This window comes from Crotalus tigris, unplaced genomic scaffold, assembly GCF_016545835.1.
Source record: "Crotalus tigris isolate CLP2741 ecotype Arizona unplaced genomic scaffold, ASM1654583v1 scf7180000017810.681375, whole genome shotgun sequence".
In the NCBI taxonomy this organism is placed as follows: Eukaryota; Metazoa; Chordata; class Lepidosauria; order Squamata; family Viperidae; genus Crotalus; species Crotalus tigris.
In genome coordinates this window covers 496,535-522,809 of record NW_024096650.1, presented here as the reverse complement: position 1 = coordinate 522,809, position 26,275 = coordinate 496,535, and the positions used below count along the sequence as shown (strand labels likewise).

At 39.3% G+C, this 26,275-nt stretch overlaps 1 long non-coding RNA gene across 1 annotated transcript in view; it reads left to right on the top strand.

Moving 5' to 3' along the window:
- The first annotated feature begins 23,016 nt into the window (after positions 1 to 23,016).
- Positions 23,017 to 26,275, top strand: part of LOC120307704 — a 46,656-nt gene continuing 43,397 nt past the window's right edge. Inside the window, exon 1 of the long non-coding RNA XR_005556621.1 lies at positions 23,017 to 23,285. This is a non-coding gene — a long non-coding RNA (uncharacterized LOC120307704). The remainder of the gene's footprint in view (positions 23,286 to 26,275) is intronic.

Genomic DNA, 26,275 nt, shown 5'->3' with positions numbered 1-26,275 from the left:
AATGGTGAATTTGTCAATGCCAATGGTGTTCAAGTGGTGCTCCAGTTTTTTGGGGATTGCATCCTATTATTATTATTATTTCCTCTGCAAGTTAACACATAAGCTACTGCCATTTATACCAATTACACTTTCTGAAAGGTATTTCAAAGCAGTTCTGGGCTGAGTCTGACACAGTAGTAATGTGTATACAGGCTCATGTGTTAAGATTGTCACATGGTCCCATTCCAAGTAGGGCTGCAACTATTGTACTAGCTCAAATTGGACAAAAGCTCTTCTTGCCACTGTCTCCTCTATAGTAACTATGATTGTAGGCAAATCACAGAACTACTGTCTCAGACCTTCTAGAGACAACAATGAAACTGTCAGTAAACAGTAACTCCAGTTTGCTTGCATTCAACTTTGGAAAGCCGCAGAGATGCCTTTGAGAAACTATGCTGCAATATTTACAAAAATCTAGGAAATGATGAAAGAAACTGGCTCTGCCTTAATTTTCTAGAGTTTAAGAGGAAAGGAAGAGAAAACATGGTAAGGCTTTCAAGATTCTATTACTATGATCTATATTAGTAGTGTTCCAGTCATTCCTGGTATACTGTATCTCAAAAACTTTCCTCCTCCTCCTCCTCCTCCTCCTCCTCATCCTCATCATCATCCTCATCATAATAATGTTGGAAGGGACCTTGGAGATCATCTAGTCCAACCCCCTGCTCAGGCAGGAAACCTTATACCATTTCAGACAAATGGCTGTTCAGTCTCTTCTTAAAAACTTCCATTGTTGGAGCATTCACTGCTTCTGGAGACAGGTTGTTCCACTGGTTAATTGTTCTAACTGTCAGGAAGTTTCTGCTTAGTTCTAGGTTGCTTCTCTCTTTAATTAGATTCCATCTGTTGCTTCTTGTCCTGCCTTCAGGTGCTTTGGAGAATACTGTGGCTCCCTCTTCTTTGTGGCAGCCCCTCAGATATTGGAACACTGCTATCATGTCCCCCCTAGTTCTTCTCTTCATTAAACTAGACATGCCCAATTCCAACAACCATTCCTTATATGTTTTAGCCTCCAGTCCCCTAATTTGTCTGGCATGATCTGTTTTTGACAAACCCATGTTGGCTTTTGGTAATGACTTTGTTTGCCTCTAGGTGTTTGCTGATTCATTGCTTGATTATCTTTTCCAAGATCTTCCCAAGTATTGAGGTCAGGTTGATAGGTCTTTAATTTCCTGGATCCATTTTTTTTCTTTTGTGAAGATGGGAACTACTTCAGTTCTTTTCCAGTCCCCTGGTAGTTCCCCAGTGCTCCAGGATCTTTGAAAGATATAGTTCAGTGGTTCTGAGATCACATCTATCAGTTCCTTCAGAACCTTGGGGTGTAGTCCATCTGGTCCTGGTGATTTGAACTTATCTAGGGTGGACAGATGCTCATTTACCATTTTCTTGCCTATCTTAACTTGTGTTTCTAATCTGTTTTTTACGGTACTGTTTTTGATAGGTTGGACTGTTTTTTCCCTTTGTGTAAATACAGATGCAAAAAACAAGTTGAGTACTTCTGCTTTCTCCCTGTTGCTTGTCTCCTTCTTGCCACTTTCTCCCACTAATGGACCAATCATTTCCTTCACTTTTTTCTTGTTTTTTACATGTTGAAAGAAGCTGTTTTTGTTATTTTTGACTTTTGTTGCAAGCCTTAGTTCATTTTGAGCTTTAGCTTTCCTCACTTCAACTTTGCAGGCTCAAGCTATTTGCTGATATTCTGCCTTAGTTATGTGCCCCTCTTTTCACTTTTTATACTTGTCCTATTTGTCTTTCAATTTATCAGAGATTTTATTTATTTATTTATTCAGCTTCAAGGCACTGGGATAAGATTTTAATTCATTATTGGAGCAGACCACGATGGATGACACTAGGTCCAATTACCCCTCCCACTGACTTCACATATTAAAATATTCACATATTAAAAAGTACTAGGAAGAGAACTGAGCTCTGTGGTCACTCTGCATGTAAAAAATTGCTGGGCTGATTTCTCCCCACTCATAACTGCATCCAGGAACCATTAAGTGAGGAGAGATCAGAACTATTAGAACCCAGCGTTCTCAATCCTCAACTGTAGCAGATGGTCCAGAAGACAGCAGAAACAGAAAAACTGCTCTTCTTTCATCCAGTTATGATGAAAGTCAGAAGTGCAATCAAAAGAATTCTATTCTATACAGACCTGATTGAAAAGGATTCATATAATCCAGAATTATATGGCAATATGAAATTGTTTCCCCACAATGGACACAACAGTCTTCCTTAAAAAGGAAGATTGGAAACAGGGCAATCGTTGCCTAATACAGCTGTATCTAGGAAAGTCTGTTATATGTAATGTGATGTTCTCACATTGTTTTCTCCTATTGATTGTTCAGTTTTAGTTCTTTCACGTTTCATCCCGCTCTTCTTTTCTATACATCAAAGCAAAGCAGAAAATTAAAATGCTGGCTATGATGCACATTTCACAAAATTATTGTCATATTAAAATAAAGGTAGAGATTTAATTCTTAATTCCTATATGAGATATAAAGAAGAAAAGTTAAAATGAGATTTGATTCAGAGATTTGTTTAAAAGTTGATCTGATATGATCTTCTGAATAAGTAGGAAAGCTGAATCAAATTGTTCAATTAAATCTGATACCTCCAAAGTGATTTGGAAAACTGAATCAAATAAAATTTTCAGATTGATTTGAACCATGAAATAAAATCAAATTGAGTATCCAAATCAAATTAAAGATTCATATTGGATTGGACAGATTCACAAAAATCTAATTGTAATACTGCTAATGTAGTGGAGTGCACTAGGATTCAAACAGCATCTCAAGGGCTGAAATGTAAAAGTGAGTAAAGCTACACTGCAACTTTTAAAAAGTGATCAGGAAACAAAACATATATAAATTAAATAATATTACTGTGAATCAATGTAGTGATATGATGTTACAGTTCAACCTACACACTTAGATTCCCTTACATTTGATTCCTAAATTTAACAACTTGCAAGCAAAACAAAATCGAAACAAATTCTCACTCACATATTCTCTCTCATGTGCAGAGTAGATAACCAGGAAGAGACCAAGAAAAACAGCACTAAGTGGTAGTTTCATGCTGACAAGCAACTGATTCTGGAGGCGTGGAGGGTTTCAAACTGGAATTCTGAATTCATGTACGTGTTGACCCTCTATTCTGAACAAGAAATAAAATGTTAAAATAACAATGCTGGAAAAAAGAAAAACAGAAAGAGAAAAGGAAGGAAGGAAGGAAGGAAGGAAGGAAGGAAGGAAGGAAGGAAGGAAGGAAGGAAGGAAGGAAGGAAGGAAGGAAGGAAGGAAGGATGGAAGGAAGGGACTATAAAACACATGAGGTAATATCAAAACCACACAGTTATAAGTATAAATAAAACAGAAAGATAATATTCCAATGGCTCTAATTATGACCATCTGTGTTTTTCTGGGATTCTTACAGTGAAGCTTGAGAACGCAGTACATGCTCTTATTTTGTAACACAGCTGCTGTTTTAATTGAGCTTAACAGAAATAGTGATAACTGCTGCATGTGTTCAATTAGAAAGATCTGTGGATTTGGGACGGCTATCAAGTCAGGCATTATATAAAATGTTGAGGAGACACTTCTACATATTTTCTGACACAGGATTTGCCTCCCCTTACTTTTTTCTTTTTTTTCACTCTTTTAGCACCTATTTGTCAGTTTTAAAGAAAGGGTAAGCAAAATTTCCCACTGAGAGTTCAATATTCCAGTCCTGGGACCCTATATATCCATAAGAGTATCATTAAGATTTATAGCACAGATTTAAAAGCAACAATAACTGAATGCAAATTAAGATATAGTCTGCTTACATAGAAACAAGTATTTTTTGCAGAATATAATAGAATAGAGTTGGAAGGGACCTTGGAGGTCTTCTAGTCCAGCCCCCTGCTCAAGCAGGAGAACCTACACCATCTCAGACAAGTGACTGTCCAGTCTCTTCTTAAAAACCTCCAGTGATGGAGCACCCACGATTTCTGAAGGCGAGCTATTTCCACTGATTAATTGTCCTCACTGTTAGGAAGTTTCTCCTTAATTCCATTGTTTCTTGTCCTGCCCTCTGGTGCTTTGGAGAATAATTTGACCCCCTCTTCTTCACATGATCTTGACTCTATGCCTCTGTTTATGCAACCCAGGATTGCATTAGCTTTTTTGGCTGCTGCTGCACATTGCTGGCTCATAGTCAAGTGATCGTCCCCTAGGATTTCAAGGTCCCTCTCACAGTTACTGTTTTTGAGCCAGGTGTCACCTAATCTGCACTTATATCTTTGCTTTTTCCTGCCTAAATGTAAAACTTTACTTTTTGTTGGATAGGGCCCATTGTTAAAGTTTGTCAAGATCTTTTTGGAACCTGAGTTTGTCTTCTGGGGTGTTGGCTATTCATGCCAATTTAGTGTCATCTGCAAATTTGATGAGTCCCCCTTCTATTCCTTTATCTAAGTCATTAATGAAGATATTGAATTGGCCCTAAGATGGGGTCTTGTAGTACCCCATTGCTTACTTCTCTCCATGTGGATGTAGTACTATTTTTTAAAAAACAAGTTTTATTAATTTTCAATTTTACAAAGCACCAAGTATTAAGGAAGCAACATGGTGATTGGGTAATCCATGATCCAATAACAAGCTCTTTCATACAAATGTCAGGTTACATCATCAAAAATTTCCTCTCTATTTCCCTTGGTTATTATATCACATTCAAATTAATACATTGCTAGTTATAACTCAATCTGTTAAGACATTTATCAACATATTTTAACTTATATATCTTCATGTCCTGTTTTTGAATTTTACCTAATTTCAGTTACCGTACTCCAGTTAGCTTAATAGCCATAGTGTTTAGATTTCGGGTAGCCTAAAGTTCCCTTAGTTCATTACAAAATAGGTGATATGTCTAAAATATTTACTCAGATAAATTCTTACTTTATTTCACAAACATATTCAGTTTCTCATCCTAATACCTCATCATTTACTAATAAAATAAGCTTTATCATCTCAATCCAACTTCTATATTTTAATTCAAAACTATTATTCTAGTGACTATTTTTTTTATTTCCCTTATAAGTCTAAATCCTAAATATTAAATCAGCTAGTGTCTTTTAAAATCTCCTTAGCATATTAAATGAAGTTTTAAGCTCTTCCATTATAGGTCACATAAAGAAATCCCATTTTTTAAGTCTAACTCTAGCTTTCCTTTTGTGCCAAACAGGCTTCCATAACAGTGCCTTTAAATCCTCAGGTGGATCTCCCTTCATTCCTACACATGTCATTTGAATCGAGAGAGACCATCCAATTATCATTTTTTCCAGGGAGATGGCCCCTTCATAATCATTAGGTTGTTGGATGTAGTACTATTGAGGACTACTCATTGAGTACAGTTTGTCAGCCAGTTACAAATCCATCTGGTGGTGATGTTGTCTATTCCACCTTTTTCTAGCTTACCGAGTAGTAGATTGTGGTCTATTTTGTAGAATGCCTTACTGAAATCTAAGTATACTATGTCCACAGCATTTTGCTGGTCTACTAATTTGGTCACTTTATCAAAGAATGATCTGTTTTTAACAAACCTATATTGGCTATCAGTTATAATTTTGTTTGCTTCTAGTTTTTCGTAGATCTGTTTTTTGATTAACTTTTCCAGGATCTTCCCAGGTATTGATGTAAGACTGATTGGTCTGTAGTTTCCTGGGTCTGGTTTTTTTCCTTTCTTGAAGATTGGAACTGTTATGTCCTGGGCCTGCTGAATGACTCAGCAGGCTCAGGAAGCTGCAGAAGGCCCGGGCTGACCACGTGGTTGCCCAGGACCAGACAGGCTATCTCCAGCCTTGTGCGCATGCGCAAGATGGGAGATTAGCCTTGCGTTGATTGGCTGATGCTGTCCCTGCAAGGGGAGCATAAAAAGGCCCTGCACCATTTTGTTAACTATTCTGTTGGTGAAATTGAATAAAGAAGACTTGTTTTTGTTACTCTTGCTTTGTCTCAATGCCTTTGACTCACAAACAGAACAGGAACCACATCAGACCTTTTCCAATCCTCAGGTAGTTCCCTGGTGCTCCAGGAGTTTTGAAGGATATGGTGCAATGGTTCTGAGATAACATCTGCCAACTCCTTCAGAACTCTGGGATGTAATCTGTCAGGTCCTGGTAATTTATATTTGTCAAGGTTGGATAAGTGTTCTCTTACCATTTTCTTGCTTCTGATGTTCGCAGTCCCCAGTCTACCAATCTGCCCTCTGTTCGCAGTCCTGATCTACTAGTCTGCTGTTGTTCATAGTCCCCGGTCTATCAGTCTGCTGCCATTCACAGCCACCAGTCTACTGGTCTGCCATCATTCATAGTCCCTGGTCTATTGGTCTGCTGCTGTTCTCAGTCCCTGGTCTACCAGTCTGCTGCTATTCCCAGCCACCCATCTATCGGTCTGCTGCCATTCACAGTGATGGATCTACTGGTCTGTTGCCATTTGCAGTCCCCAGTCTATCGGCCTGTTGCTGTTTGCAGTCCCTGGTCTATCAGTGTGCTGCCATCCACAGTCCCCGGTCTACTGGTCTGCTGCTGTTCACAGCCACTGGTCTACTGGTATGCTGCTGTTTGCAGTCATGGATGTACTGTGCTGCAATGTTCCACCCCCACCCCCCCACTGACAGTTCTGCAGCCATGTGACTCTTTTTTGTTCATCTGTTGTGCTGGTGTTCTGCTCCCTTCAGCAAACAGGGATGCCTGGATGGTCCACAGTAAGCTCTCCTCTCCCTAACTGGCTCTCCTCCCTGCTCCACTATCTCACTGGCTCACCTCTTTCTCCTCTCTGCCAGTTGTGCGCTACCCTCAGTCAGCTCTGCTCTGCCCCACAGCTAATTCTCCTCTCTGCTCTGCAGATCTTTCTTCTTCTTTTCTCTTCTCCAGTCTTTTTTATTTTTCCTGACTTATCTTTCCCTCTCCACCTCTCCTCCTATCATTTTGTCTTAATTTAAGACAACTTAGTTTAATAGCAACTTCTCTCCCCATGAGGTAACCTCTGTGGCTGCCATCTTGAAGTTAGTTGACCCAACTAGTTGAAAACAGTTAACAAGCAATTTCTGAATGTAATTAGGAAAAAGAATTATCTGAACTTAGTGTCCTTTTGAAGAAATTGATTGAGATTTGAGCAAAAAGATAGTTATATACTGCTGTCTTGTGGTCTCTTCATGAGGTGTAACTGGATGAAGCATTTGTGGGGGATGTCAAATCCTTTCCTTATTTAGGGAGGAATTATGAAGATTTGGTCTACTCATTGGTTCTTCATTCTGCCATAAAAAGAAACAATTCCAGTCTGCCATTTCTTCACTGCGGGATTTGTTTGTTTGTTTATTTATTTATTCTGCTCTGTAGAGCTACCATTTTCTTTATTCTTACAGTAAATATAAAGTAAAACCTAATATTGGTTACATTTCCAATAAGAGCATTCTATCTTCAGACACCATATTGAAACTGAACTGCAGATTGCATGGCCATGATATCTGGCCTATTTTGGAGATTTTGTTTAAGGTCTTTCCCCTCTCCCACTTCTTGTAATATTTTGCATGAAAAGTTCTAAAGCACAATTGATACAATTTTGATTTATTCTGATGAACTTATTGGATTTTGAATCTTTATGATTTGAAACTCCTCTTTAACCTCAGAATTTCTTTCCTCTTTTCTATCCTAATTCCAGGCTTCCAGAACTCTACATGGTATTACTGTCTCTAAAGCAGAACATTTTTCATGTGTAGATTTATGATGTTTAGCCAACAGATTTGTAAAATGGACTATTACACAAAGTACTATTTGGCTCTTAGCTATCAATCATTGGAGATTGATGGAGAAGAATTTTAGACACATTGGAATAGCAGGAATAATCTGCAATCTGAAAGACAATGCAGATAATATAAATAAATATTCCAAAAATATTATATATGTGTTGGATTATGACTCCAGCACAAAGCACATACTGACTTGCAATTTGGGGGTTGTAGTTCCATAGACAGAGACTGGCCTAGAGAGATGGAAAAGGAAGGAAGTATTGTAACATTTTTACAATTTTTTTTGTTTGTTTCATAGAGAAAGGTGGCAACTCCCTCTTTTGCCAATGCTTCCCTCTTGTGCATGATTCCAAGTATATAATCAAATGTTTCTTTATCTTACTAGCTTTTGACAATTGGAATCTCACTACCTATGTATTGAAGTACTTCTACAACCAATACACCAATACCTTAGCAATATTGTCATAAATCAATCTTATTTTCCACTGGTTTCATATACCATCTGGTGTGGAAGTTGTTTTAAGCAAACTTATTTTCATATTCAAACATGCTGGACAATGAGGCCAGCTGCTTTTTCATTCCCAGAGGGTGGATTTCCACCTGAGCCATCTGTCCTCCAATAACTGCATAATATGGTGTACCCCCTCCTTTTCTGTAGCTCACTTTACATAATGCTTCTTGCCACAGGGAAATAAAGCCCTTGGAGTATCTAGCCCCCATGAGTGCTGTATTAATTCTGATTCTGTCAAAACTCTAGAGATCTGTATGGTAACAGGTTTCTGACTGAGATAATGATTAGGTTGTAAATAAATAAATGAAAGGAAATATAATTCAAGGAGCTGTTCTCCCCAGTTGAAATGTTTTGCTATTGAATTGACGCATGAGAAAGAGGTCTGCAAAATATTTCCACTCCCTGATTGTAACAAAGAGGCTGGCTACAGTGAAAGATATAATTTGTGCTGAGCAAATCAGACCTTCCAAATGTTGGTACTGTGGTTGTGACTGACAAAATAGGAAAAGATAATACTGGCTGAAGCAAAGGACAAGAGAGTGGTAAGATAAAACTGACCAGGATGCTAAATCTTGATTTGTTACTGGCAATAAAACCTCCTTCTCCATCGCTCTTAAGCAGAAAACTAGCATAGAGAATGCAGGATCAACACACCTGGAATATGTAAGCTCAAAAGAACCTTCTAGAAAACTGCTTCTATTTCCTATCCATCATTCTGCCTAGTAGTAGTTCTTCTGTGGGGAGGGGGAAATTTCTCCAATAGTGCAGAAATGATTGGAAATAAGGGGGAGCTTTATTTTATATTTATAAAGTATTTGTACATATTATATAATTTAATTATATATATAATTTTTTATTTTGGATTGCCTTCTGAACCCCGATGTTTTGTAACTGGCTGTGACATTTGTCAACAGGAAAGTGCCCACACCTTAGCCGCTCTGTGAAAGTGTCTTCTTTAGCATGACCATACAGTTCCTAATATAATTACTGGGCCCCCATATAGGATGCTACCCCATACCAATTCAGATTGCAAACTGGAGAACACCATAAATACTCCCCTGTTGCTGATTAATCTCCTCAAGCATACTTAAATAAATGTATATGTAGGACAGATAAGACTTCAGTCAGTCCCAGGTGTTTTTCTTTTCTCAGGGTAACATTCAAAAATTCTTTTCTGCAATTCTGCAATGTAAAAGAATATAACCTGAATACTCTGCCATCTAATTCCTATTTGATACAATCATGTATAAACCATGCCTCATGTAACAATTATGTAATAATTATGTATTGAAACTGCTTCCAAAAGTCTTTATAATATAGGCCTGATACATGTACATGCACACTTGTGTGTGGCCATGCACACGCATACACACACATATACTTCTACACAACACTTGACCCCTCTTAGTTGTTTCATCCACTTAGTTTTGAAAAGCTATAATAATGGAGGCCAGAGAGCAGTGTCAAGGTAACAACTGGAGATATGTGTATGTATTTGTGGTATTATCATAGAGTACACAATATACTCAAATCAACAGTGCATGCACTTTCCATAAAATTTAATTAGCAATTACAGCACATAACACAAGTGCTTCTGATGCATATTTTCTATCACATGCTTGTACAGATATTTATATGTACTTACCAATGGCATATCCTGGTCTTTTGCTGACCACAGCACTATAACCTGCAGAAAAGAACCAGGGTGATGTCAAAACAAAATTGACCTATTTATCAAGCTTGAGGTGGACATACCTCAAGGGACAGTATATTTATCATTTCATGCCTAATGTTATTTTAATATGCATAATGAAATTAATTGAGCAGACACACAAAATTGGCCATCAATTTCAATTGCTTTACTTGAAAAGGAAATCTGGCACGTTTGGCATTTTAAATACTCATTTCCTCTAAGGATGAGTTCCCTGAAGTCCCCTCTGATTAACCCCAAAATTACCAAAGTTGTCCAGGAAATAAAATAGATAATTCTTCTAGCTCAGAAATTTCCCCTTGCCATTCCTTTCAGTTCACACATGCAAAAGGGACGATGGCTGAGGAATTCTGGGAGTTGAAGTCCACAAGTCTTAAAAGGGCCAAGTTTGAAGACCCCTGCTATAGGACAATAGTTTTCTGTGGATTTGAGGGTGGAGAGATGACAGGAACAGCCATTTTACCCACAGTAAGAGCCTGTTAAAGGACACTCAGTTCATGAACCTCACTTACTAATCTCTTTTGCAAATTGTCTATTAACTATTTTAAAGCTATTAGAGACTTTGAGAATGACATATTGAAACAGTCTTCATTAGGTGAGTTTATTTTCAACTCTGAACAAAAGAAAAAAATAATTATAAGCTTAAGAATATAAAGAATTTGAAATAAAATGCAAGAAGTTAAATAAGAATTTGAACTAAGAAAATTATAAATGGATTAAGAGTCCATATAAATTTGGAATATTAACTTTTATTATAAGATTTTGGAACTAACTATAAAGAATAAATGGTTTTTGTAGGAAATAGGCTTGTTTTGGTTATTGTAAAACCTAACAAGGATTCATAATTTTATGATTTTAAAAGCTGCACACTAGAGGAGTCTAACATTTCTAAAAAATACGTAAAACAAAGATAGCTAATAAAAAACAAGTTTTATTTATTTGTTTTTTGCTGGAGAAGTGGAAGAAAGGTAAAGGAAGCATGTTTTTACCTTGCTTTTAGCAAAACAATTTTTAATTTTAAAGAAACTGAAAATTTTAAAAAGTACAAAATAAAAAGTAAAAGGAAGAGAAAAAACAACTATCTTATATATTATATGTTATCTATAGTCACTGGTTACTAATACATATTCTATTATAATATGAATACAAAATATTGAATTGTAAGAAATGATGAAAGAAGTTGAGTGATGGCATGGGAAGAATTAAAATACAACAAGCTGTTTTAGGAACTTAATATGATTAATAGGAACTTAAAGTAGGTAAATAAAAGGCTTAATAGCATGGATTTGAGGAAAGATTTGAGATCATATACAACAGCAAACAAGTCAGAAGGCAGAGCAAATGTCTGAGACTGTTATATAAATGAAGCCACTCACAAGCAACGGTGAAAGTCTAGAGGAAAGATATTTTGGGGCAAATTTTTCTGATTAAACATATTTAATGTTTGATGCCATATTTAATAGCATGTTGATTAGGCATCAAGAATACTTTTCTAAAAACAGAAATACAAATTAAAATTAAGGATAAATTAAATATCTAATAAGAAAAGTAACACCAACTGCACAACCTTTAAAAAGTAATTCATCTTATTAAGTTTCAAAAGCAATCACTGAACCATGCCAAAGTAACTTTTCCTAATTAAGTACTGAGCAGTTAGGAAATTACACAAATGGTATAATGGACGAAAGAAGTACATTAGAAATGCAAAGTGAGAAAATAACTCTGGAAAGTACAACCATGCTCTCCCTGCTCTCATTTTTTTCCCTAAGAGTATTATTGCACAATAAAATAATAGATCACAGTGAAAAAGCTAGACATTTGGAGCCAGTATTATTAAGAATTACTCAGATTTATGTGTTTAAACTATAGGTCTCTATCTGTGTACATCTCTGTAGTGATATTGATAGATTATATGTGCCATGCAAAAATGGAGACGGGTTTACTTCAAGTCAACAAACTGTTAAAACAGAAAAGCATGCATTGGCTGATTATATCAAAGTCAATCAAGAATATGCATTGATGCAAGTTAAAAATTGGAAGTTACTAAATATACAGGAAACAAAATATGAATATCAAAATAATATAATAAAAATACAAATAGAAAGCTGGCAGAGATAAACATTATATGGTAAATTTCTGCAAAATAGCAATAGCAGTTATATACTGCCCCATAGTGCTTTACAACACTTTCTGGGTGATTTATAATATCAGCATATTGCCCCCAATAATCTGACTTCTCATTTTACCGACCTTGGAAGGATGGAAGGCGGACTCAACTTTAAGCCCATTAGGATTGAACTCCAGGCTATTGGAAGAGTTTGCCTGTAGTACTGCTTTCTAACCACTGTGGCAGCAAAGACTGAAGGAAAAGTAAGTAAAATAAAACCTGGTAATGGCTTAAAACTGGAACATTAAAAAAGAAACTGAAGGTTTGATTTTGGCTGCACAAGAGCAAGCTGTTTGAATTAATGCAGTCAAGGCCAGAATTGAAAAATCATCAAATGATTCAAAATGCAGATTGTGCAAAGAGGTAGAAAAAACAATATATCATACTATTCTGCTGATGCTTATGTAAGAAGATCACACAAACTATTTGTAAACAATGATATAACACAGTTATCAAAATGGTTCACTGGAACATCTGTAAATATTATCATGTGCCAATTATAAAAAATTGGTGAGAACAGAATAGAAAAAGTAGTTGAAAATGAGCAGATTAAAATACTGTGGGATTTGTAAATACAAACTGATAAAATCAGTAATAATAATACACCAGATTTAACTGTGGTTGAAAAGAAGAATGTGTGGATAAATAATGTCACAATACCAAGAGATAATAGTATAGATGACAAAAAGTGGAAAATTTCATGTACAAATGATGTATCATTGACCTAAAGTCCTTAACAGCAATATCCAATGTGTCCATAAAGACTTTGTGAAGAGTTTTATATGCCTTTTTCTCCAGGGAGAAGAACTATTTTTTGTTGAACTACTAGAAATACTTCCTTCTTGCTTGGGGTAGTGGTGTTTTGAGTAGAAATATTTTGTACATTTTATTCAACTTCCATGTTGAAGTAGATGATGTCCTGGCATAGTTTAGATATATTTTCCCTCTCTTTTTAAATAGATATAAGGACTGTCTCCAGAAACTAATTTTTTACTTATCTTTGTGGACAGTGAAAATTATTACTAAATTATATATGTTTTATTTTATATATATATGTGTGTGTGTGTGTGTGTGTGTTAAAATAAAATGAGCACCAAGGTAATTAAAACTATAAAAGTTTAATTTAAAAACGCCAAGCTTTTGCCGTCACCTGCCGGCATCATCAGGGCTTAAAATGCCAGAGAGTGGGAGAGTCTCTTATAAGCAAGCCAGAGTCTGCGCCCGGCTCCTTGATCTCGTTATCGGACCTAATTGGATAGATTGTACTCCGGTGATCCGTTTCTTCCTGCACCCCTTATCTACGTGTATGTCCTCATTTGCCTTCTTTTCCTTGGATTCTAGGGTGGGTGGGGCAACCTCCCTATCTCCCTGGTTGCCCCCCTCCTTTGATCCATTCTCTCCCTCAGGTTTGTGTAGTGGTTTGCATTTCCCTTTCCTCTTTTTCCAATCCACATCCATGCAGCTATTCTCTCTACGAGTGCTTTCCCTTTCTTCCCTAACGCCTCCCCCTCGTGCCCAGTTGTTACTAAGATGGTCATGTGTAACATTCTGGGCTGCCTGGGTTACAGCAGTAAATTGGGGTAGTTCAGTGAGCTGTTTATCCATGTGATAAGCCTCGTAAGTATGGTCATGCACAGTCATCATGCCCCTCCCCCCTTTTTTGTCTTCTGCATCCTTCCTCCACACGTTACAATCGGGATCATCGATGCGGGGGGAGGTGGGATTATAGTCTCCTCGAACATCGTGACTTTCCTCTTCTGCTCCCCTCCTCCCTCCAATGCTTCTCGTTCTTGCATGCGTGTGGTACAGGTCTTTAGAGTCAATGGGTGCTGCCGATACGGGATGCGGCAAGATGATTTCACAAGCCCCACCCCCCCGTGTTCTTCCGTCCGGGTTCACTCTTCTCCCTGCTCCTCGGGATATCCATCCACTCGTTATTACACTCAGCACCACATGCTCCATGCGTTCCCGATTCGGTTGGTGTTAAGCCCTGATGATGCCGGCAGGTGACGGCAAAAGCTTGGTGTTTTTAAATTAAACTTTTATAGTTTTAATTACCTTGGTGCTCATTTTATTTTAACATGAATATACCCAGGGTTCATATTTTTAATATTATTACTCATGGATATGACAGAGCAGTTTTGCTCAGAGTCAGGAAGTGGGAGAAGTTTGCACGTCGTGTCTCATCCAACTACTGTAAGCTAGCATTTCTGCATGGCTGTATCTAGGAGAACCTGACCCCAAAGTCACTGAGGAGAAGACTGACCGTGGATTCCTTGGAATGCAGACAAGCAGTTCACCAGTTTCAATGGCGTACTATGCACGCGTTGATTAACGACCAACACAGGCGTATAAGAAACTTAAAAGCATGGGTCCAAGACCACCAGAACTACTGCACTATGGAGTTGACAAACCAGCACTTTTGGATGCTGGACCGGCACATTCAACAAGCTACGGAACAAACAACTCGATATATGATGGAGGCATTCCTAAGGAGAATGAACAACTTACGTGGTTCCCATAACAACATCTCATCAGGAAGAGTGGTATGTAATTTGTCTACTAAAATATTAACTCAGTCACAACTTTCCCTGTTGCAACGGGATGTGGGCTATAATCTTACAGATGCAGGCACGCTGGACTTTGTGGCAGCACTAGAGCCTGCCTTATGCCATATTGGAGCGGGGGAAGAGGTTAGGAGTTCTATTAGGCAACAAGTCACAGGCCTTATAATGAACCACAGACGCTACCAAACATTATCTGGGAGTGAAAGGGAAGCCCTGAGCCAACTTAAAAAAGATGACACTATTGTCATACTTCCGGCAGATCAGGGGAGGGCAACTGTTGTCATGGACAAGGTGGTGTATATTAACAAGGCGCTGCAATTGCTCAATGACAGTACTGCATATAAGGTAGTTAATAAAGACCCCACAACTACACTCAGGAACCGTACCAACAAGCTTCTTGATGACTTAAAACGGAATAGGAGGATGGGTGAAGACGTGTTGAGAAGAGTACGTCCTGGTGACTCAGCTCTTGCCAGGTTCTATGGGCTACCCAAGATACACAAACCCAACGTCCCCCTCCGTCCTATTGTCGTGTTTAGGGGCACCCCTACCTCTGAATTGGCCAAGTGGCTGAGCGTACGCATCAGCCACCGGGCCAACAATAGTAACACCACTGTGAGATCAGCAGACAAATTCTTAAATAAAATTAGAGCCCTGAGGGTGGAGGAAGACAAACTTATGGTTTCTTTTGATGTGGTTTCCTTGTTTACTTCCATCCTGCAAGACCTTGAGGTCACGGTCCTAAGAGACCGATTGGACCAAAGAAACCCAGAACAACATCAGGACTCCCTCCAGACGGAAGATCTTATAAAACTGGGAGTCTGTTTAAAGACTTACTTCACCTTTCAGGGCACTATATTCGAGCAAATTAAGGGAACACCAATGGGGTCTCCGATCTCCAGTATAATAGCAGAGGTGGTGCTCCAATGGTTAGAACACATAGCAATGGCCCAGTACCAACCAAAATTTGGGGCCCGCTATGTGGATGACACGTTTGTAGTCATCAAGAAGCAGCACAAGATTGACTTTATGGGCATTTTGAATTCGGTATACCCAGACATCCAATTCACCATGGAGGAAGAAAATCAGGGCTCGTTGGCATTCTTAGACGTATTAGTTCAACGCCAACTGGATGGATCTCTGACCACCAGGGTATACCGAAAGGCAACTGGTATGGATAGGATTCTCCATTATGAGAGTAACCATTCGACAGCCCATAAAGTCAGTTGTGTTAGAACCTTATTCAAATGAGTGGAGTCACATTGCAGCACTGCCAGAGCAAAGAAGGAGGAAAGAAACCACCTTTTCCAGATATGCAAGCGCAATGGGTACCTGGTAAGATTCATCAATCAGCATAGTATACCATCTGAATCCCGGAGTAACCCACCACCTGACGAACCAGTGCCATAGACAACACGTGTCACCCTCCCCTATATTTGCAACGTCTCAGAGGCAACAGCAAGAATCCTAGCGCCATATAACATAAAAGTAGCACACAGACCAAATCAAACGCTACGTGCCGCTATTATGTGCCCCAAGGACCCGCTCCCCAGCATGGAAAGGTCGGCAGCCATATATAAGATTGATTGTATGGACTGCCCATGCAACTATGTTGGGGAGACTTCCAAACGAGTGAAGACCAGGGTCCATGAACACAAACTGGCAGTGAAAAGGGGCGAGCAGCACTCCCAGATATGGGTATATATGGCGGAATTGGGCCACCGCTTTAATTTTAACGAGGTATGCGTCTTGGCAAGTGACAATACAAAGGGAGGCCGGCTGCTAAAAGAAGCATGGCTCTCCAATAGTGACTCCATTAACCAGCGCATTGACCTCTGCTTGGCACATTTGGTATTAAGATCATGGAGTGCGGCCAGTTGCCCATCCTGTTACTGATGGCTCAATGGCATGTTCAGTAGAGAAGCCAAGGAAGATATGCCAATCCCCCGACAAATTGTGGATAACCTAGAGGAGAAAGAACAACATCCGAAAACCCCCACCACCCCCACAGTACTGACGCGCTTCCAAAAGGCTAGGAGGGCGGCGAAAATCAAAGCCCAGAATCCCCGTATTATGGACACCGGGGACATCCCAATTGGTGCACAGGAAAACATCGCAGATGGAGATGGGATGAGATTCTCAGGATTGACACCTCACTTACAGCTTTAGAGAAAACAGCTGACCGATCCAAAGAAGACGGGACGACTCCCCCGACCAGCAACACCAACCGAATCGGGAACGCATGGAGCATACGGTGCTGAGTGTAATAACGAATGGATGGATATCCTGAGGAGCAGGGAGAAGAGTGAACCTGGACGGAAGAACACGTGGGGGGGTAGGGCTTGTGAAATCATCTTGCCGCATCCCGTATCGGCAGCACCCATTGACTCTAAAGACCTGTACCACACGCATGCAAGAACGAGAAGCATTGGAGGGAGGAGGGGAGCAGAAAAGGAACGTCACGATGTTCGAGGAGACTATAATCCCACCTCCCCCCGCATCGGTGATCCCGATTGTAACGTGTGGAGGAAGGATGCAGAAGACAAAAAAGGGGGGGAGGGGCATGATGACTGTGCATGACCATACTTACGAGGCTTATCACATGGATAAACAGCTCACCAAACTACCCCAATTTACTGCTGTAACCCAGGCAGCCCAGAATGTTACATGACCATCTTAGTAACAACTGGGCACGAGGGGGAGGCGTTAGGGAAGAAAGGAAAAGCACTCGTAGAGAGAATAGCTGCATGGATGTGGATTGGAAAAAGAGGAAAGGGAAATGCAAACCACCACACAAACCTGAGGGAGAGAATGGATCAAAGGAGGGGGGCAACCAGGGCAATAGGGAGGTTGCCCCACCCACCCTAGAATCCAAGGAAAAGAAGGCAAATGAGGACATACACGTAGATAAGGGGTGCAGGAAGAAACGGATCACCGGAGTACAATCTATCCAATTAGGTCCGATAACGAGATCAAGGAGCCGGGCGCAGACTCTGATTGGTTAGGGGCTTGGCTGTGCTCTGATTGGCTGGGGGGTTGTCTGTGTCTGTGACACAGGATGTCACCACCACACATCCACGCAAAAAATAAACCCAAAGCCACACTGATGATGAGGCACGACCACAAACCAGAAGCCAGACCACAGCTGCATCATTAGCCACTTTAAACCCCTCCAATCCATACATGAAGCAAACTGACACCCTCCATGAAGAGGAGGCACGACCACGAACACGAAGCCAAAAAATAGCAAGGCAGCCCAAAATCTTAAACCCCTCTGCAACTCAGACTAACCTGAGCACAACCAAACAGAACACTCCCCCAGCCAATCAGAGCACAGCCAACCCCCCAGCCAATCAGAGCACAGCCAACCCCCCAGCCAATCAGAGCACAGCCAAGCCCCTAACCAATCAGAACACACCTCCACCCAATCAGAACACAGCCAAGCCCCCACCCAATCAGTTCATACCCCCACTGGCAGTTAAAAGGAAGAAACAGCTAAGACCACACATTGCTGCTCGAAGCACGAAGCTGAAAACACCAGCCTGAAGATGACGAATGGGACTTCGTCGAAACGTCGCCAAGACACTTCCAATTTTACGCGGGAGAAAACCCGAACAACCAAAGACCTACATACAAACAGCCACGAAAACCTCAGAAAACATATATATATATAACAAAATCAGACTCGAAATCACCAACATCCTCTGCACCAGCAAGCCACCCAAAAGCAACTTACCCAAAGAGGAACAGACAGCACTACGTAACCTGAAATAAGACACCAGCATAATAATCCTACCAGCAGACAAGGGCAACGCCACGGTGGTTATGAACACATCTGACTACCAAACCAAATTAACCAACCTACTCCAAGACTCCACATACAAACCCCTAAATACAGATCCCACCACCTACCTGGAAAAAACCACCAGATCCAAAATAAAAGCCTCCCCCATTAGCGAAGAGATCCAGCAAAGAATCATTCCCAGAGAGAAATCATCCAGATGCCCCAAACTCTATGGTCTCCCCAAGATACACAAAGAAGGAACCCCACTCAGACCTATAGTCAGCTCCATAGGCTCACCTCTACAAAACCTAGCCAAATTTCTCGCCAAACAACTACAGCCCTATGCAGAATCCATCACCTCACACGTAAAAAACTCATTCCAGTTTATAGAGATCATAAAGAAACAAAGCTTACAGCCCAGCGACCTACTAGTGAGCTTCGATGTCATATCCCTCTTCACCCACGTGCCTATCAAAGAAGCCTTGACAGCTATTCAAAACAAATATAACCCCCCCAAACACATCTTAGATCTGACCAACCACTGCCTATCCAACACATACTTCATCTATAATGGACAAAAATATAAACAAACAGAAGGAGCACCCATGGGATCACCCCTCTCACCTGTCATTGCCAACCTCTACATGGAACACTTTGAAACCCAAGCTCTAGAAAAATCGGATCACAAACCCAAACTCTGGCTCAGATACGTAGACGACACCTTCATAATCTGGCCACATGGGAAAGAAAAACTGGACAACTTCCTCACACACCTCAACAGCCTACACCCCAAAATACAGTTCACCATGGAAACAGAAGCTAACAACCAACTTCCCTTCCTGGATGTTTTAGTCTACAAGAAATCCAATGGCTCCCTAGGACACACCATCTACCAGAAGAAAACACACACAAACCGCTATCTGCACGCTCTCTCACACCACCACCCAGCACAGATCAACTCTGTAGCCAAGACACTCATCTCCAGAACAAAACGCTTAGCTGACGAACAACACCTAAAACCCGAACTACACACTCTCACCAATGTACTAACATCCAATGGATTCCATAGAAATAAGATTACAAACCTAATCCAAAAAGAAACCCCCACTAAAATCCAAGACAAAGAACAAGAAAACGGCAAGCCCTCCTCCCATACATAAAAGGCACCACAGACAGAATCAGTAAGATCCTCCATAAACACAACATCAAAACAGCATTCTGCACAAACAGAAAAATATCCACCATCCTTAGAAACCCCAAAGATAAAATTGAATTAGAAAATCAAGGAGTATACGAAATCCCATGCACCACTTGTCCCACCACATACATCGGACAAACCAACAGAAGAATAAGTGCACGCATTGAAGAACATAAGAACTCAGTCAAAAAAGAGGAACCAACATCTTCCCTGGTCCAACACCTTAAAGCCACAGGACATGAAATTGACTTTAAAAATACCAGAACCATTGCCAAAAGTGAACATTTTAATAACAGAATAATCAGAGAAGCCATCGAGATAGAAAAACGCCCACACAGCATGAACAAGCGAGATGATACCTCCCGCCTACCAGCCATTTGGAAACCCGCCCTTATTGACAAACGACTCCCTAACACAAAAAATGATACCAGACCCACACTCACAAAAACCACACAGGATGTCACCACCACACATCCACGCAAAAAACAAACCCAAAGCCACACCGATGATGAGGCACGACCACAAACCAGAAGCCAGACCACAGCTGCATCATTAGCCACTTTAAACCCCTCCAATCCAAACATGAAGCAAACTGACACCCTCCATGAAGAGGAGGCACGACCACGAACGTGAAGCCAAAAAATAGCAAGGCAGCCCAAAATCTTAAACCCCTCTGCAACTCAGACTAACCTGAGCACAACCAAAAAGAACACTCCCCAGCCAATCAGAGCACAGCCAACCCTCCAGCCAATCAGAGCACAGCCAACCCCCAGCCAATCAGAGCACAGCCAAGCCCCTAACCAATCAGAACACACCTCCACCCTATCAGAACACAGCCAAGCTCCCACCCAATCAGTTCATACCCCCACTGGCAGTTAAAAGGAAGAAACAGCTAAGACCACACATTGCTGCTCGAAGCACGAAGCTGAAAACACCAGCCTGAAGATGACGAATGGGACTTCGTCGAAACGTCGCCAAGACACTTCCAATTTTACGCGGGAGAAAACCCGAACAACCAAAGACCTACATATATATATATATATATATATATATATATATATATATATATATATATATATATATATATATATAGTTACTACATATGTCAGACGTTAAACTTAGGTTGTGGGAATTTATTTAAATCATCGTTTTCTATGCTCCAATGAATGGATTTGGCAGGTTACTTGATGAAATGCTCCTCTGAATGGTTTACAAATATCTATTTGTATGTAAACATTAATATTAAAATAGCTAGTTTCCACACACACAACTAAAAAAACAATAGGCAAGAAATCTTCCCATTGATATCACTACTACCAAAACAATTGTTAAATCATACAGCTTATGAATTACGATCTGTGGCTTTTTTGAAGAACTATACTCTTGAATAAAAACAAAAGTAAGTAAGTAAGCAACTCCTCTACACGGAATAGGTCACAGGGATCACTGCATTACAATGAAATGTGCAGAAAGGGAGACATATTTGTTAAGACAGGGAGCTATAGGATATCAGAGCCCCACAAAATATCAAAGGGGTGCTTCAATGTGATCATGCTTTGATTGAATCACTTCATCAAAGCAGGCTGATGAAACTTAGCTCAACAAAGAAAATGGAATGAGGTAGTTCTGAAGGAGGATTTAAAGTGAGTTTAAAGTGGCTTATACATGATCACACTTCATTTTATCCCCACAGAACCATTGTACAAGATAGTTAAGGCTGAGAGAGACTGACTGACCTTAAGTCAACCAGTGAGCTTCTATGGTTGATGGTGAAGTTGAATGTGGGGTTTCCTGCTTTTTCCCCCAACAATTGTGAACATCACATGAAATATTGACATCACTTTATAATGCCTTGATAAGACTACACTAGTTTTGGTCTCCAAGAAATAAAAAAAAATGTTGAAAGAGTGCAGAGAAGAGCAACAAAGATGATCAGGGGACTGGAGGCTAAAACGTAGAAAGAATGATTGCAGGAATTGAGTGTGTCTAGTCTAATAAAGAGAAGGACTAGGGATGACATCATAGCAGTCTTCTAATATTTGAAGGGCTGCCAGAAAGAAGAGGGGGTCAACCTGCCTCCAGAAGTGGTGAATGCTCCAACACTGGAAGTTTTTAAGAAGAAACTGGACAGCCATTTGTCCAAAATGGTATAGAGTTACCTGCCTGAGCAGGGGGTTGGACTTGATGACCTCCAAGATCCCTTCCAACTTTATTATTATTATTATTATTATTATTAGTAGTAGTAGTAGTAGTAGTAGTAGTAGTAGTAATAGTAGTAGTAGTAGTAGTAGTAGTAGTAGTAGTAGTAGTAGTAAAGATATACTGTAGAATAAAGTCTGTTTTATTGAATCATTTGGTTGATTCAGTTAGGTTATCCAAAGTATATAAAATCACAGTATAAAATATAACTTAGGAAACCCACCAGGCTTATCAAGATATTGCCTCTTATTCTAATACATCTGCTACCCTTTGCTTATTAAAAATGCATTTTATCAATATGGATTAACTGCATTTTTGTCCCAATATTCTAGCTTAACATCAATGCTAAAGTATTTCTACTCAGAAAAGAATTTTACATTTCAAACTTCTTGGTTCAAGGATAGCAAATGCCAATTCTTTTAGGAGTGATATAAAAGGAAGCCTTGAAAATTTCCCAGTTGAATTGCTCCTGTTCACCCTCTTTTCCCCCTCCCAGCTGTTTCCTCTAAATAGGTTGCATTGTCCTCAAGGCAGTTAAAAGGGCTTTCTTTTATGCTCAGCAGCTGGCAAAGCTGAAGACAACCAGTCAATTAAACCTATAATTCCATGGCACAACTTAAATAAGCTGTCTGAGAAAGAATCTTTAAAGAATTAAGAATCTGCTTTAAAAAATTCCCATGTTATTCCAGAAGAAATATTATGAGTAAATATTGTTTAGAAATTATTTTAAAAATAAAGGAGTCTAGCATCAAAAGTTGATTATTTTACAGCATGCAATTTAAACATAGACCAAGAATTCTGCCCAATATGTCAGCAGTCAAAATATCAGCTGATATTTTGGCCTCTTATATGTAATCACTTCTTTCAGTGACAGCTTTTCAGTTACTATCAACCTCTGGCATAAGCAATAAATAAGGTCTTCATGATGCTTAAGAAGAATTGCTTCAAAACGTATGAGAGAGGGAACATAATATTTCATTGCTATTCATTAAAGCAGCATAGAAAAAATGTGTCTGCTTTAGATGTCACATTTTTACTGAGCCAAACTTTACATATGCACATAGATTAAGACTCTACATACTTTAAAAACGTCACCAACTAGATCAAGTCTTAAATGCAATGTTTAATATGATGTCACTGATTGCTTTTTATCACAGATCCTGGGCTTAAAGGAAAGCTCCTATTTCAGTATGCAAGCATGCAGGAAGAGAAATAAAGGAAGGTCCACCGGCAAGGTGAATGGAGGACTTATACGGCTGTGCTGAGCTTAAGGCTAGAAGCTCTTCCCTCCCCCTTTAACAATAGTGGGATTTGAAAAAAGGTATTTTGATTTACTTGCAATTGAAAGAGGTATAAAAAAGTGGGCAGAAGCTGAATAGGTCAGAAGTTCTTATAATTACAACTTCAGCAATGCAAATAATGTTGTACCAAAATCTATCCTCCAATTTAGAGAAGAGTTTATTCTTGCAAATTCTCTCTCTTCAGATGCTTCAGAATTTTCCTCCTTTGCTTTGTTTTGGCTGGTGCATCAATTGCAGCCTTTCCTGGTTCAGGAGAATCTGGCTACAGTCACTTGGACTCTCCTTACCATCTGGATAAACTACTGCAATGGGACTGTTTTTAAAGTCTACTTGGAAACTACAGTTTGTCCATTGTACAGTAGACTGTACAAACCAGCACATGATACTGGGAATATTGATGCCATTGGTATGAGCCCTGCATTGGCTATCAATTGGTTTTTGGGTATAATTTAAAATACTTACTGGTAGTGATTTTGAATAACTTTTTTATGGCTTTGTATTCTGTACACATGCGTTACTAGCTAGCCCAGTGTGAATTTGCCTGTATTGTTATAGGGAGAAATTTGACATTGTTCCCCATTTCTATGAAGTGAAGGGAGTGAAACACGGATCTTTAGTGGTAATGCAAAACTCTGGAAGAGCCTTCCAGCAGAGATCAGACTGTCCTTCATTCTGGCAGAATGTTAAAAACTGAGCTATTTCAGAGACTGTTCTAGCTAGTTACTGAGCTCTGTCATCTTTTTTTATTTTTATTGCTGTTATTTATATAGTTTGATTCATTGTGGGTGGTTATTTTTGTTTTAAGTTTTTCATTTTTGACTTACCATGGGTGATTTAATACTTCTATATCATGTAAGTCATTGAGAGTCACTAGACTGCAGCAGGATATAAATGTAATCAATGAATCAATAACTTTCTTTTAATGTTTTATCTGAGCTTCCTTTATTGTTGTAAGGTGACCAAAAATATTTCTTCTGTAGATTTTTTCCCCATTGCAGTCTCTCTTATTACTTTGAAGCCTTCTTGGCTGCTTCTGCTTCTTGACCTGAAAAGCCCCATGGGAGGTGTTCACTTGCAATTTAACTGATACGTAGGAAGCCAGGGAATGGCCATTCATACATAGCCATTCTTCTGTCTTGAAATATAATATCTATATCTGCTGCCACACAAAGATATTGCTATGGTGCTTGTCCAAAACAATAAAAGCATCCACTGGGTCATGCCGACAATCTGTTGTTTCCAGGGCTTTGAGCTGATAGTTGCAACAATGCTGCAGCCTAAGGAGAATACTGTATAGTTTTAATATCCAACTTCATATGATAAGGATTATTAAAACATTCTAAACAAACAGACTTTTTTTTGTCTTTTGAGGCTTGCTACTGAATTGTTTCCAAAGCTCTGATGCTAGCCCAGAGCTGTGTTCTGTTATGACTTAGGCAACAAACCAAGATGCAAAATGACAGGTTTTTGATAATCCAGACTTAGTCATTGTAAGAAGACATTTTCCTCCTCTTGGATTGATTATCAAGCCTCAAAATTTTCAAAGCTTTGACTTGCTCCAAATTAATTCTGGCAGTTGCTTAGCTATTCAGGGTACTCTAGGAATGAATCACAATTAAGTAGAAGCATACTAAATATTTGCTAGTTGAGTTTTGGATTGAAACCAGCAGATGTACTGAGATAAATATATTCTGAACCTTCATTTTTTCCCCCTTTGTTCTGTTTAATATATTGTTTCTATTGACTGTGGTTGCTATCTTGATGTTGGAAGACTGGTTGTATTTCTTTCCTGCCTTTCTGGATACTCCAGATCAGGTATCCCACAAAGGGGTCATATAGCAAATGGGCCTAAACCCAATAAAATAAAATAAAATCATGCAATAAATCAGATTTAGCTGTGGATGAAATCAATAAAAGTATAAGAGAGCAATGGATAATAAAACAATTTAAATGTTTAAATCTGGTTGATAGCATCCATCAGTGTTTGAATGGAAGGAAAATTTCCCAAAAGTATTATCTTTTTGGACCATTGGTGAAAGTTGGGGATGTGGGCTACTGTTTTATAGTTACTCTGCTCCAACCTGAATGGGCAGTTATAGCAGCTGAAGTCCCTGGCTAGTATTATATAGAATTGTCCCAGGAAATTGTTGGGGAAAATACTTTGTCACTTGGGATCATCAGTATGGCAATGATGCCCAGTTATGTGTCTCCATTCTGGACTGGGCAAGACTTATGATGCATTTCCTGACATAATGTTTGGGGGCTGTAAGGAACTGAATAAAACAAAAGATGCCGAAACAGAATTACAGCAAGAAATATTTGAATTTTCTGGTGATTCCTTTTTGCCTATCGGTGGACTCACACTTCCCTTTAAGAAGCAGATTCATAGTTCCAGGAAATTCTGCTGGATTCATGTTTCCTGATCCAAGGTCAGGAGAGTATTTGAACAGTTTCATATGGTCCACCAATTATGGCCCTTTTTAAAGCAGGAGAACCTAGCAATGCTCATGCCCTCATTTACTTCAAGTTAAATTACAATTTAATATATTGCAATACATTGCATTTGGGGATGCACTTCAAGAGAATCTGGAAATTCCAGTTGGTGTGGCAGCAAATATCTTGATTGGTGTGTGTTACTTAAGCACCAATATTTGGGGAATTGCATTGGCTACCAGTACATTTCTGAGTATATTCCAAGATATTCTTTTTGACTTATAAAGTTTTACATGGCATGGGTCCAAGTTAATTATAGGACAGGGTTCTCCAAAGGGGGCCTGCTTGCTCCACTCAGATGAAGAAGTTTTGTGTGCTCTCTTTGAAAAGTTGAGGGGACTGAAGCCTAGAATCAAGGATTCTTGATGGCGGCCCATCTTTATGGAATAGAATCAGAAATGACTGAGGTAGTACACAAGTTTAGAGAAATAAAATAAATAATCAACTCTTCCCACCCCCCAAAAATCTGGACAACCTCCACTTATTGAACATTTTAGAAAACAAGAAATCTTGTTTT